Below are 15,121 nucleotides of genomic sequence, written 5' to 3' on the forward strand. Positions count from 1 at the left end.
GTTGCTGTTGTCATATTCTACATGGGAGACTTCTCTCATATGATTGTAATTACCAACATAACCAAGCTATTAAGAGTATGGCATCAGGGCCTGCCCGTAATAGTGCCTAAGGTGATTTGTTTTAAAAGGGAGAGAAAGAACTGCAGATGAATGAACTGTAGGAAACTGAATTGTGCAAGTTATGCACTTCAGCAGCACTGTCCCAAATCCAGCTCATTCGGCCCAGCTCAGGTATCAGTAACTGGAGGAGGGCAGGGAACAACAATCAGTCAAAAGCACTCCTGTCTGATAAGTTCTAAGCTTGTGACAGGTAATGTATTGTACAGTTAGGTCCTCCAGGAGAGGGGCCAAGATATAGAAGAGTCTAGTGGTGGGACTAGCCACTCCTAAATGTGGGTCAAAATGATTTAAGTATAAAGGAAAAAAGATAAAGATAAAAATAGCGTATAACCATTGTGCAGAAAATACATCCAGGATTTCTCATCATTTCTACTCCAGCAGATTTTTACTATTTATTTTACATTATTATGTATTTTATTTGTTTAGCTGGACATAGATGCTCTTGTTAATTGCTAATTTCCTCACTCACACTCAGCTTCGCGTACTGATACGTCTAATCTGTAAGCATTTCTGAGCTCTGTCTTGGATGCTGTGATCTTGAATGATTTGCTTGAATCTACTACCTGAAACCTGCTGACATTCCACCTATTGGCTGGTCTCCTGGTACTTTACCACTTGTCCTGAGAGAGTGTGGATTTTCTATTCTTCTTTGGTTACCTATATTTGGGGTCAGTGCCTCTCTTTCAAATAGGTTTGTCCCATAGCCAGGTTAACTCCTCAGTGCAAGTCCATTAATGGTTTTCTGTACTTCCACTTGGGCATATGAAAGGAAAATCCTAGCATGATTGGGGAACGCAGTTTGGATGCCTGACGCTTAGCCAGCACTCTGCACATATCAGTAAAAGAACGTGTTAATGAATTGACTTGGCAAAGTCAAACTGTTGAGTCATCTAAACATGCAGACATAGCTTGTGCTATGACAGCGCCAATCTCCATGCATCAGCATATAATGGGAAGCAGATTGCTACCAGTTCTCTCAAATTAGTCAGGAATGGACAAAACAGCTTCTACTAATAACAATTTCCTAGCATGCCTCTGTGAAGAAGAATGTGCACAGAAAAAAACAGGTATTTCACCTCTGTAGTACATTATGATAGGTGGTTATGACTCATGACCTTTCCCATCATTCAAACAGTTATCCTTAAAAAATGTTTAAAAATTATATATATATATAAAATTATATATATAGTAGATATTGTATATATATAACAATATATAAGCACACACATATATTTATGAGATAGAACTCTTGGGGGGATGATTTCTAAAATAAAATAATAAGTAAGTTCTGGACCATTTCATTAAATCTCATTAACCAGTTGAGTCTTGTTTCAGAGGGTATCCATATGAGATGGTAAGCGCTAACTAGGTGTAGAAAATAGTAAGTGTTTATTAAATCACATAAAATTGAATTGTATGATGTTGAAAAGAAGTCACAACCTGACTACATAGTTTGAAAAAACTGGTCTTAAAATTGAGAGATCTAGCTCATAGTCTCAACTTTGCCACTTACTCATCTGTGATCTTGAGATGCCACTTCACTTCCCCTCGTTTCAATGTTTTATTGGCAAAGTTAAGATAAGCCAAAAGTCAAACCTTAGATTTTTTTTTCCAGACTAGAAATTCCATGACCTTGGATAAGTTTTTGTCCTATAGTTTCATTGTAATTTACTATTCTATGAGAATAAGCTAAAACTTTAGATATGTCCTCCTTTGCTCTTTCTTTTTAACATGCAAACCAACTATCAGATGGTTTTTAATTTAATGGGTTAGAATGAAATCAGCCAAAGTATTTCACCTTAAAGGTGACTGTATAATGTGTCATTCTGATGTTCAGTAATATTGCTGGCTTATGATATGCTAATCAGGCCTATCTCTGAAAATGGAGCTACAAATACATACATTGCAATTCAGGTGCAGAATTTTCCCCCATCACAAATACTGTGGTTTCTTGATGAAGTGAGTTAGAAATGTCTCATGTACAAATGGCTTTGAGTGGAGTATAGAATCTTTACATGGAGGCTGCTTCATTAGTTTGGCCCTTGGGATGGTGATGGTGGTATTCAGAGCCATGGAAAAAATGTGTGCTCTGACTAAAAATGAAGCAGGATCCTGTCACAGAAATACATCCATTCTGGCACCTGGATCCTAGTATTCTTGTTCCTGATCCTTTACTATTTGTTGGTTTGGTCAGTGGACAAAAGGAAGTTGTTCCAAAACAACCAGATGGAAAACCATAAGCTCAGTGAAACCCGAGAATTGTTTGAACAGGCGCCCATGCAGCAAGGTAACAGTGCCAAAACGGGTCAAAACTCCCCAAAGCACAGGAGTGTCAACTATGCGTTAGAGGGACTTTAAAATATTAATTGTCATCCATCCAAATTTCAAAAAAGAGCACCTGCTCTATGTATGGAAGGAATTAGTATCTCTTTACTTCAAGCCAGCCTCAGTCAGCAGCAGAGGTGGACAGAATGAGACACAGAACTGCAGAGCCACATGAAGTGTCTTCTTCTCTTTTTTTGCTAAGTCAGGGTACCCATTCTCTAGGGAGCACAAATCTCTCCTTGAGGGCTCATTCTCATGATTACACAAATTCTATACTAATGACACAGACTCTAAAAATGAGAACTCACCACTAAGCCTAGTAAACCAAGAAACGCAGTAAGACATCCTGCCCTGGTCCTTTTGGCCTTTACTTTAGTTACATAACTATTAGTAAATAATGAACCCTCTCATTATACATTTGAATTGCACTTGTTTCAGGCATTTTCTGAGAAAAAGCTTGTATCATGATAAAGGAATAGAAACTAGGTTTGTTCTGTATGTCCTCGTTTTTCCCCAGAATAGCCACAAATCCATTACTGCCAACTAGTTAAAAGAGAATGAGCACAGAGAGAAAAACTCACAGGGAAACAACCATCTTGAGCTATTTATAGCAGCTTTTGCCTGTGTAGCCTTTGCTATAAAGGTCAGACACTAGGTTAAGCACTTCAAGTATGTTATCTTGTTTAATCCTTATAACCTCATGTGTCATACAAAATTATCACTCCTATTTTACAAATAAAAATATGAGCCTTGAAAAAGTTGGCCTCAAAGTCACATAAGCTAGTGAGCGTCCCAGGTTCTCCTCATCACTGGCCTTCCTCTTCTACTTGGGCTTTTGCATTATGGCACTTGGGGCAGAAGTGAACTTGTCAGCCTCTTTCATCTAAATGAGAAATTTCCTCTTGAATGAAAACAGATTTCTGCAGGGTATTCTAGAAAGAAGGAAAATGCACATTGGCAGAACCCAGCCATTGATTGAATGTTAACTGTCTTGGATGTTGCAATTCTCTTGAAAAGTAAATAGGAAGTAGCATATACCAAACTCTTTTTCAGGACTCCTCTTCATCAACAGTGGTCTAATACGTTGCGTTAGTCACTTTTTTCCCCCTTGAACTCTCACTACTTCATTAAAAAATATGTGCCTTCCTCTGACTGTTAGAATAGGGCTCACACTGTCACAAAAGTGATTGTCAGGGTCATCCTGAGAAAACACCAGGCTCTCTTGAACCAGACACACATACTGGAGGTCAGATGGGGCACTTCATTCATTTCCTGAAATTACTTAAGCCCTTGAAACTGATACTGATCTGCAAGTTCCTGAATGTTCTAAACACCCAAACCACAATGGGATTGTGGAAAGAGAAGGTTGCAAACTGGTTCTCTGGGATTAACCAAATGGGATTTTCATTCGATATGATAATGAGCAAGATGAAATTCAAGAATTTGACAAAATCTCAGTAAAGACAACGAATTATAGAGTTGAAGAGGATATGATCATCCTCACTTCAAAATCTATAGGAGTTACCCAGCTTTACTCAGTCTTTAATGAGACTTAATGCTTAACCATCTGTTTGTTAAGTGACTTCCCCCAGAGGCTCACTTCCATTTAAACGATATCCACTTCACGTTTTAAATCTCACTAGAAAGTTTCCTTTAACTTTCTATTTTCCAAGCTATGCCCTTTCATGTTATTAGAATCATGGGTAAAATGACCAAATTTTGTGGGAAAAAAATCAGGATATATGGTCCAGGGGAATATGTTTTTGATTTATGAGTTTATTTCCAAATAAACAAAATTTGATTATCCTTTTAATGGATTGCCTTTATTGAAAAGCATATAAAGGCACATAGGCAGACTGCCATAGAAAATCTGATTTGCCTGGTCACGGGACACCTTCCTTAATCATTAAACAAAAATAACAGCCACCATTGTGGAAAACCTTAAAGACTTAGCCACGTCAATATCCTAACAGTAAAAAATAAACAGTTTTAAATAAATAAGTAACAAACAACTACAAATAAATAAGTAACTTATTGTCACCTTGAAAGTAAGGCACACACTTAATATTTACAAGTCAAAGTAATTACTTAAGTTCAATCAGAAGTGATAGTGGTTTTTATTTTATTATTTTATTTTATTTTATTTTATTTTATTTTATTTTATTTTATTTTATTTTATTTTATTTTATTTTATTTATTTTTAGAGATGGGGAGAGAGACAGAGCCAGGGGGATGGGCAGACAGATAGAGAATCTTGAGCATGGAGCCCACATGGGGCTTATCTCAAGACCCTGAGATCATGACCTGAAATCAAGAGTCCAGGCTTAATCAACTGAGTCACCCAGGCGCCTCAAGAAGTGATAGTGTTTTTATAATCAGACATTAGTTACAATCTTTTGAAATCTACACATCAAGGTTGTCTTAAAAATACAAAGGACTCTCATATGTTAACCCATTAAAGCACGCAAGACCCACTTAGAATTTCTTTTTTTTTTTTTGGTCAAATTCTGTCTATACCGTCTATTATCTATTATTCAGGATCATCAGAGCAAAATGTCAGAAAACCAAACATAGAATTTTGTCCCAAGCTACCATTTCATAGGCATAATCTGGTTTCACTCCAGCTGCCTTTCAGTTTTGTTCTCTGCCAATGTATAGTACTTTGACCAATGACACTCCAGGAAGGTGGGTTCCATAAGTCATCAGGACCAAGCAATACAAATCTGGGGAAGAAGTAAGCATGGAGGATCAAGGAAACAGAATCTGCTCTACACTAGAGAGCTGGCCCTTTTCTCCCTTTCCTTTTCAAATGAACTTTTCCATCTTGTTTTTCATTTTCCCCTGCTTGGTGCTCCCTTCTAAACTCTCCAAGCTCCTGGCTAAGGTCTAGATAGAATTATAACACACACACATACACACACACACGTGCACACACACGTAGCAGTAACCACTGAGGTGGGAACGTCCACATTTTATACCTCTAAGAAGCATAACAAGAAGAGGAAGTCCTAAAAAAATAAAATAAAATAAAATAAAAAATAAAAAAAAAGAAGAGGAAGTCCTGGATGTACATGATGGTTTGTTAGGTAAACTGCCCACTTCTGAAGGGCAATGGGTACAGTTTGACAAACGGACTCCCCTTTATACCACCTGATTAACCTAGACCACCAGAGACCAAAACTCAGGGCACCTTTGACCATGAAAGCCCCACACCACCTCCTGTCTCCTGCTTTTGCATTTCAAGCCTCAGCTGCTCAATCCTACCCCTGACTTGCTTACAGGGCCATTCACAACTGTAGTATGAAAATGGATTGGTTTTATTTGTCTAATCAAGAAAGTTTAAAGCCTAGAACAGCTAGATATCCTATACCAGTGACCTATCCAAGGCCCATGCATCTTCAGTAAATCCTCCCTTCCTCTCAGGCTACGCGAGTCCTTCCATACCACATTGTCCAAGGCTTTTTGATCACACTTGTCACTACAAATTATGATTATGTATATGCACAGTGCCCTTCCCCATCATACTGGAAACCTCTCAAGGCCTTGTCCCCATCATTTTGGCTGCCGCTGCCCACCCTCCTCTGTGTCTTTAACTCTCCACGGTAACTTCATAGTAGGCATTTCATATTGACTTCTTAAATAAACATAAAAGTGAATGAATAAATGACCTTCATGTCAAAGAATGCCTTGACCCTGAAGAAAAATATGGCCTGTGTTATTTTGCTCTCTTTACTACTACTCTTTATCACAGAGTAGGTAGGCACCATGAGATACGAATTGCTTCCTCAGTCTGATCTTATTTACTCTTTTTCCTATAGTCTGAAGGAAAGGCAACAACAGGCTTCCTGTTTGCTAAGAGCAAATCTGCTTGCCTTTGGGTGCATTTTTTTTCTAGCTTGCTCTCAGTTCCTCAGTGAGTCTCTTCACCCAGACATGCAGCTTCATACTTTGGTGTGGCTGCGCTGCTCTGAGAGAATCCACATTTTCTAGTCTGTTAAAAATGACCTTTGTCCTTCATCAACCCTGTTCAAAATTAATGTGTTTTGAAGGCAAGTGAACTCAATGTGGGGACTCAGACAGAGAAACAGAATGACAAGTAAATCAATGGTTGTTCACAGTCATTAGATACTTTTGAAGATAATTTTTTTAAATAAATGACTAAATTTCCTTTAGAATATAGGCTAATATATCTTAAATAACATTTCCCACTGCAGCCATGATTTGTGGTAGTGATCAAGATGATTGAACTGGATAGTCTAGATTTTCAAAGTCACTCATTCCCATTTTCACAAGAATTTCTGGGAAAGAAAAACGCAGCAGAGGTCAGAGGGCTTGGAGGTAGGAAGGAGAAGTCCACAGATTCAGTTTCAAAGCTCCCCCATGCATGTGATACCCAGCAACAAGAGACTTGCCCCTGGAGAAGAAATGTGCCTTCCAGAGAGTCAGCTGGAAAAGAGAAACAAAACCCCCAGATGAAATGGCCTTCACACCTTTGAAGCTTACATAATAATTGTTTTTAAGTCTTTTGACACCAATGGGTGGAGGGACACTGTGAAACCATGTCTAAAATTTTCTCCAAGTACAAAAGAAAATTTAATTGCCAAATTATAAATCAAGGCTCCAGTACTGCCAAAAGGCCTTGCGTATAATATAAAAAAGGATTTCTGTTTTGTTTTGTTTTGCTTTAGCTTCTCCACATGCATGGCCCAGCAAATTCAGCAGTGAAAACTTAGAGAACACATCTCAAATCTGAAGAAATCTGCCTCTGGCAAGGTAAAGGCGAAACTTGACTGATACACTGGCTTCCCCGAGTGTTGCATTTAAGAAAAAAGTGTCAAGTATTTGCCTCAAGGTCTTGTTAACTAAGAGTCTTGTTAACTAAGAGGAAGCCATGAATCTAGGGCTTACAACTCCAGAAATCTTCTGCAAATTAAGAAACACTTTTAGAGTTTTAGGAGAAGGGAATGCCTGGTTGGCTCAGTGGTTGTCTGCCTTGGGCTCAGGTTGTGATCCTGGGGTCCCAGGATTGAGTCCCACATCCAGCTCCCTGCAGGGAGCCTACTTCTTCTTCTGCCCATGTCTTTGCCTCTCTCTGTGTGTCTCTCATGGATAAATAAATTTAAAAAAAAAAAAAAGTTTAGGAGAAGTGGACTTCCTGAGCTCTGTTTCTTACCAGCACATTACCAGGTCTTCTGCAATATTAGGACCTAAATATATCCAGACAAAAAAGTGACTGTCTGAGAGACTTTGGAAAAATAATAGATTCCATCACTAAAGGATAGTAATGGTAAATCTACCAAAAACAAATAGTAGCTCCACAGACCTCACTTACTTGGTTTGATGTATTATGCTCTGATTCCTTAAATGCTATTCCACTCATGTCCCTTTAATTCCTTTTGCAAAACTCTTCTAAACTAAAGGGACTGAAAAGGAGCATTGTGCGCACTCCCCTTTCATAGTAAGCACTGTGGGCTGATACATAATTGAAAATTTACCAAAGCTCATATGAAGGGTCTCTTGAGGAGACAAAATTTGAACTTTAATTCAAATAAATTTAGGTTGAAGACTAGGGATGACTTGGAGATTTAGGTAGAATATTCAAGGTCTGTTTCTGTTGACTTAAATTATCTAGAAACCTTTATTTTCCAAATAGTCTTTCCTCTTTTCATCCTTGTCTTTAGGAATTAACCATTTAAAATGATCTACTCTGCATAGGTGCATCTGGGAACTTATTGCTAATAACATGATTAATTAACTCCTTTATCAGATGATAACCTGGAAAATGATTAGAATCAAAGAATGAGCTCCCAAGTCTGGTAATTTAAAAGCAGCAGACATATACGCTATATCATAGTCTTGTATTTCTAGAATGTTTCCCTCATTAAAGAATATAAAATGTTTAATTTAAGACTGATGGGTCTTGTCTGGCATGTTGATGTGGAAATTGTCCCATCATCCTAACGACAAATAAGAAATTGATCAAGCTAAAAAATCAACAACTCTTCTTAGATCCACCAGGGCAAATTGCTACCACCAAAATTGAAGGCACATACAGGGAAATGCAGAGAGTCACAAGTTACAAGAGCAGAAACTTCTATGGGAACCAGTGCCAGGGTAGAAAAATCTGAACTGTTTTTGATAATTGCTGGAGGCTCATCTGCACAAGTCTGAGAGATAAAAACTCCATATTATGTGCCTATTATGTCTACAAGATTCCAATTTCAATTCCTTTGGATATATACCTAGAAGTGGGATGGCTGGGTCGTATGGTAGTTCTAGTTTTAATTTTTTGAGAGACCACCATACTGTTTCTCACATTGCACATACTAACTAACATTCCCATTAATGAGATACAAGAGTGCCTGCATCCTCCACATCATCATCACATCCTCGCCAACACTTGTTATCTCTTGTCTTTTTGGTAATTGACATCTTAACAGGTATGAAGTAATACCTCATTGTAATGGTTTCCAAGGTGTATCTTACTCTCTTGCCGATCACAAAGCTTAATACATGTTATCACTGTTTGACTGATGATCTGAAACGGTGGGAAGAAGCATCACTAGATTTTGAAAAGCAATTAACTATACTGTCTTCTTTGCCATTCAAAAGACAAGGGAACATGAGTGTTTATTTTATGTCAAAACCATCAAGACAGAAATCCAGCTGAAATTCACTTAGAGAGTTCCCATCTATGGTTATAGAATCCAAAATGCAGGTTTGCAATACCAGACTACATCTTCAGAGCAAAACCCAAACTGTGATTTGAGGCACTTATAACATCAGCTGACATTTACTTCCTGTTTGGACTGAGAAAGGCCCTGGGCTAGAGAACTTACAAATATAATTTCTCTTATCTCCCTGGCCTCTAACTCCCGTTTCACAGATGAGAAGCCTGAGGCTCAGAATATAAAGTAATTTATCTAAATTCACACAAATAAGGAGTACAGGACTTAGAATTCAAACTTATCTGCTTAAAAGTCAAGATACTTATTCCCATCACAAACCTTGACTAATTGTGTTACTCAAAAGAAAACATTTCTTCTCTTTGAGGCTCAGTTTTTTTCATGTGTGAAATGAAAAGATCCCAAATGATCTTTAATTGCAATATAGTTCAACATTAAATAAATGATTATAAAAATTAAATTATCATTAAATAATTCTTATTAACATTAATTTTAGAGACAATATTAAAGGCAATATCCTCAGAGCAGAACCAGCTAGATCAAAGACGACAGCATTAACTTAATGCAATAGAAAAAAATATTTTCTACTGTTACAAATTACTGAAGTTTAAAGTTTTGACTTACCTACTCATGGGCTCAAAACTTCTTGAGCTAGCTGCTTCTTAAGCTTCTCTTGCTACCTCTGACTCAGGCTAAGAAAGCACCTTCCCTGCTTTGGCCAATCTCTGTTATCTCCTTTTATCAGAATCTTGGTTTGATGTCCAGCCCAGTCAGTCCCTTAGGACCCAGATATCTAGGACATTCTGACGCCAATATTATGCTATGTTCATAAACCTTCTTCCCTTCAGCCAAACCACATGGTCACCAAATATTTGAGGAGAAACTCCTATTGGATAGAAGCATTAGAGAAAAACCTGAGGGCATCTTAGCACTTCATCATTGGCTCGCTCTGGAGATTCACACCCCTTTTGCCAACACAGCCTGGGGACAGCTGTGTAACTGGTAGAGAGTCTGTGGTTCATTTTGAGCCTCAGGTTGACTTACAGGTTCAAGTGTATGGATTGCCCAGAATCCCAGATTCATGGAGACTAACAGACTGTGCTTTTTAACACCCTCATACCTCTGAAAAATCTCATAATGTCCTCTACCATTTCAGAATCCTAGGAAGTTCCTATCTATATTTTGGTGCTTGGTTTAATCATCCACCATTTCTGGAAGGATTGTCTCTGTATCATGGCTGCTAATTATGGGCCAACTATTTGTTCCTAAGGTTTTTTGTTTTTGTTTTTTTATTTTAACACTTACCATATTGTTACGTACTCACAGTTTTACAGGTTTATCTTTGCTCATAGAGTAGAAGAATCTCCATGACAAGACCCATGGCTTCATCTTTCTCTAAATCTTTCGGAGAACCTATCAGAGGGCTTAGGACATAAAAAGCCCAAATAAGATATTTTTGGAGTAATTAATGCATCAAATACTAGTTAAGCACAGATCCCTCTACTCAGAAAAACCTTGAAAGAGAAAAAGACAATTCACTCCTAATTTCCAAGCAATGTTGTATTATCCATCCAACATATATTTATTGAACACCTACCAAATGCCCCATGCTCTTTTAGGCTCTGTGAATATGCCAAAAAATAGATGCACTCCCCGCTCTGTGAAGTATTACATTTTAGTGGGGAAAGATAAGTGATACAAGGAAAGTCAAGTATAGTAGAAGAGGAATCCTATGAAAAAAGAAGAAAATGCTGGGTTTATGGGGAAATTCTATAAAAAGCAAATATTTTATAAAATGCTTTATAAAGAGCAAAGATGAGGATGAAGGAGAACAAATGAAGTAGCAACAACAAATAGCAAGTGCCATTCGATTTGGCTGATGGATTTATATTTAACAACATAATCATACATAAATTTTCTGGAGTTCAAGGAAGGTGATTTGTCAGATTTGTCCATATTGTGTCTTTCTCATTGTAGCTCCTGGATATAACATAATCCACTTCACTCTTAACCTATCAGTGTAGCAGCCAGGATTGGAGAGAGAACTCTTGTCCCATGAATGAGATTGATGGGCCGATGGATCACCTTGCATTCTAGAAAACCACATGTTCTTATAGTTTGTTTGGTTGTGTAGGGATCTTTGTCTTCTAAAGCTCTAACCTCAAATCAGAAATCATCTCCTTTTCCTGAGAGTGACATTCATGTAGCAATAGCAAACTGTCAGGAAATTTTCTGGCAAGATTATTTCCAAATGGTTGATGTTTTAATTGTTCTGAATAGCCTATTATTTGATTGACAACAGTTGATTACACTTCTTCACACCTGTATAGCAGCACACATATATGTCAGAGGGGCATAGAGTTGTATAATTTGTCCATAAAGTGGTACAGACAGATATTATAACATTCAGGAAGGACAAGGTATTGAGAGAATGAAAAACTCTAGTAGATGTAGTGAAATATTTAAAAGCCAGTACTATCTTACTAATTTCTTCTTATGGAGAGCAGAGCAAAAAATCTCAAGGAAGCTACAGAAAAGACTGCTAACTTGCAAGAAAACTCAAATTTCATCTCTTGGGTGTTCATGGATCTTTTCACAACATAGAATTATCACTGGTCATGTTTCTCCAACTCTATTCTGAAGACAGTTTTTTCCCCCTCAAACTAACCAAGATATTCTGCTATAACACTCAAATTGTTCTTTTCCCAATTTGCAGGGGAAAAAATACAACAACAAAACTAAGTTTGTTAGTGGAAACATCTCAATTTTAGCTTGCTTTCTTTTTTCCTTGAAATACAATCTGCATCCAGTTTTCTGGGTTTTGTTTAAGTCTTTCGAAGTAGATTTTTGCTTACAAATTGTAAGGGCTTATCAATAATAGGCAATTATTTTTCTTCTCTATGTTAGCAGTAACCAATTAAAAGGAATATTTTTTGGGGAAAAGGGTCTCATTCACACAGCCACAATACTATAATATATCTAAAATTTTTCTTAACATTTAATGTACGTGATGAGTATACCACAGATTCTAAGAACATGGGCTTTTGGAGATAGATTCTGGTTCTGACTTTGGGCATACGGTGATCAGGGACACATTACCCACCCTCCATGTTTCTCAATGTCACCACTGTTAAATGGGGATAATGATAAACTTTCTCTTATAGTCTTAGGAGTTAAAAATACTAATACATGGCAAGTCCTTAGAGCAATGCCTTGCACACAATTAATTTATAATAAACATTATTTTTACATGGTAAGGGGAGTGGCACAATTCTATTGAAAAACATAAAAGAAGAGGGGTGCCTGGGTGGCTCAGTCAGTTAAGCATCTGACTCTTGATTTTAGTTCAGGTCATGATCTCAGGGACTTGAGATTGAGCCCGGCTTCCACTCTATGCTCAGTAAGGAGTCTGCTTGTCCCTCCCTCTCCTTCTCTTTCTGCCCCTCCCCCTTGTGTGCTCTCCCTCTCTCTCAAAAATAAATTAAATCTTTTTTTTAACAAGAAAAATATAAAAGAAAAATGGAATAAACAGGAATATACATTATGCTCCAGGATGGGAAGAATGCTTATTATAACAATGTCAATTCTCAAATTATTCTATAAGTAGCATGTACTTCTGATCCGAATTCACCTAACTGCAATTCTTGTTGGAAATTGACAACATGGCTAAAAATACAACTGGGAGGATGAATACACTTTTGAGAATGTCTAAGAAAAAAAACCTGGTTGATGAGAGTAATGCAAGTTAGTCGCATTATCAAGTGTTAAAATGTTACAGAGTCACAATTATTAAGTCAATGGTGAAAAAGCCAGAATAAACCAACAGATAAATTTAAGACACTAGGTTTCCCAGAGGCAGACACTAAAATGAGAAAAAGCAAAATATTTGATAAAGGTCACAGCTCAAACTAATGAAAAAGGAATGTACTATTCAATAAAAAAATTGGAATAATTGGCCAGCTATTTGGAAAACCAATCAATTTAGAGCCTGTCTTCATAACTTACAGCTAAAAACACTGAGGGACATTTTTTAAATTAAACCATAATGAAGTTATAAGACAATGCATTTGATTACCAGACACACAATGAGCATTTAACTAAAGAAAGAATTGTGCTTGAATTATCATTGTCATAGGTAGTATTCATTGAAGATTTACTATTTGTTAAGTATAAATGTATAAAGCGTTTTACTTTCCTTTCTCAGAGCAACAACATAAGGTAAGTAAGGTTACGCACCCAGGAAGTGGCAGTCAGAGTCTGAGTCTGAGCAATCTGATTCTAGAATCTGTGCTCCTAGATTTTTACCACCTAAAATATATCTAACAGAAGTAAAATTGGAAAGGAAAAGATAAAATTAAGAGAAAGAGAAAGAAAAGAAACAAATGGGCCAAGATATAAATGAAAACTTCGTAGTAGAATAAAAGCAAATGGATAATACCTTTCTTTCTTTTTCTTTTAAACATAAAATCCACCCAGCTATCTTTCTTTGCCTTTACTAATGATCATATTTAGAACTAGTGAGATCTCGGGGAGGCATCAATTAAGCATTGCCAAACTGTTTTCCAGAGATGACACACCAATTCACACTTCCCACAAGTGGCAAAAGAATAGAAAGTCTTAAAAGTATTTATAGCTTTTGACCTAGAAATTCCACTTCTAGGAATCTATTCTAAGGGCAACTTTGGAAATGCAGAGAAAGTTTTAATCATAGAGACATCTGTTTAAAGCTTTTTTATTAGAGTAAGGAGATTTGGAGAATAATCTAAATGTAAGAAGAGAGTGGTCGCGTAAATGAAGGTATATCTAGGAGATATTATACTGTTGTGATACTACAGCAGAGGGATCAGCAAACTTTTGCTGTGAGCTGAGTCCAGCCTGCTGCCTGTTTATTTTTTCCTCCCTTTGTCAATAAGGTTTTATTGGAACATAGCCATGTTTTCATTTATATATTGTGTATGGTTTCTTTCATGGTACAAGAACAGAGGTGAACAACTGCTACAGAGACTCTATGGCCTACAATGCCTAAAATATTTATTATGTAGCCACTTACAGACAAAAGACCACCCTTGCCTATAATAGCCAGCCAATTAAGTTACATTTATACAGAATTTTTTTTAACAACAAGGTTAAATGTGAAACTGGCAGTCTTTAATGAAAAAGAAATTATATTTATTCTGATCTATTGGCACAATATTTAATCACCAATAACAATACTAATTATAATAAAATTCTGGCCTTGATATGTCACAATAATCAGTTTTAAAATGGACTGGATCTGTACTATGATTTTAGACTCATTTAAACAGAAATATCTTTTTTTTTTTTTTTGTGGTAAATTCTTTCCGAGTACTAGTAATTCTTACAAAGTGCATCATATCTTTTTGCCTCTATACAACTCGTGCTGCACAAACATTAATCTGCGATAATTTATGAAACTTCGGTCCCCAAAGGCAAGCAAGGCCACTGCCAATGATGATGTCATCTGTCATCTATCTTCCCCTTAAGGGCCAACTCCTCTCCTCCCCCCCAGCTGACTTCGTGATCCAATGACCATACTTTTTCACAGTACATCAAAATCTGGAATTAGCTGACTGACCTATTGGGTAACCCTCGCCTGGAAAATTAGGTCAGTATACTATTATATCTGTTTTTAGGATCTTAAGAAATTGCAAAGATGAGTGTAGACCTTCCCTAACTTCTCCGTCTTTGAAAGCAAGCAGTGCCTTCCAGTTAATAAATCACCAGGAAGGGGATGACAGCACAGAAATCTGTGTTCACGTCTCTCAGTTGTTTTTGTCTGGTTCAGAAATCATTAGCACCTGATAGTGGTTTCAATGCTCTCCCAACGGGGAAGGGCATTTCCCAGGCCAGGTTTCTGTCAGACAAGAGACAATCTATGGAGACAATACCTCGGAAGGAAAGAGTCTTGCAAACTTTCAAAGACTGTACCTCAGGGCCTTATGGACAGAGTCACTCATGAGAGTTTCATA

The 15,121-nt window shown here is 37.2% G+C and overlaps 2 long non-coding RNA genes across 4 annotated transcripts in view; one reads left to right on the forward strand and one right to left on the reverse strand.

Moving 5' to 3' along the window:
* The window catches only part of LOC144286758 (uncharacterized), a 180,153-nt gene that overhangs the window by 99,102 nt on the left and 65,930 nt on the right, over positions 1-15,121 (forward strand). The window lies entirely within an intron of this gene.
* The window catches only part of LOC144286757 (uncharacterized), a 123,329-nt gene continuing 117,973 nt past the window's right edge, over positions 9,766-15,121 (reverse strand). Inside the window, exon 13 of the long non-coding RNA XR_013354709.1 lies at positions 9,766-10,555. This is a non-coding gene — a long non-coding RNA (uncharacterized LOC144286757). The remainder of the gene's footprint in view (positions 10,556-15,121) is intronic.

The sequence above is a fragment of the Canis aureus genome, chromosome 16 (assembly GCF_053574225.1).
Source record: "Canis aureus isolate CA01 chromosome 16, VMU_Caureus_v.1.0, whole genome shotgun sequence".
In the NCBI taxonomy this organism is placed as follows: Eukaryota; Metazoa; Chordata; class Mammalia; order Carnivora; family Canidae; genus Canis; species Canis aureus.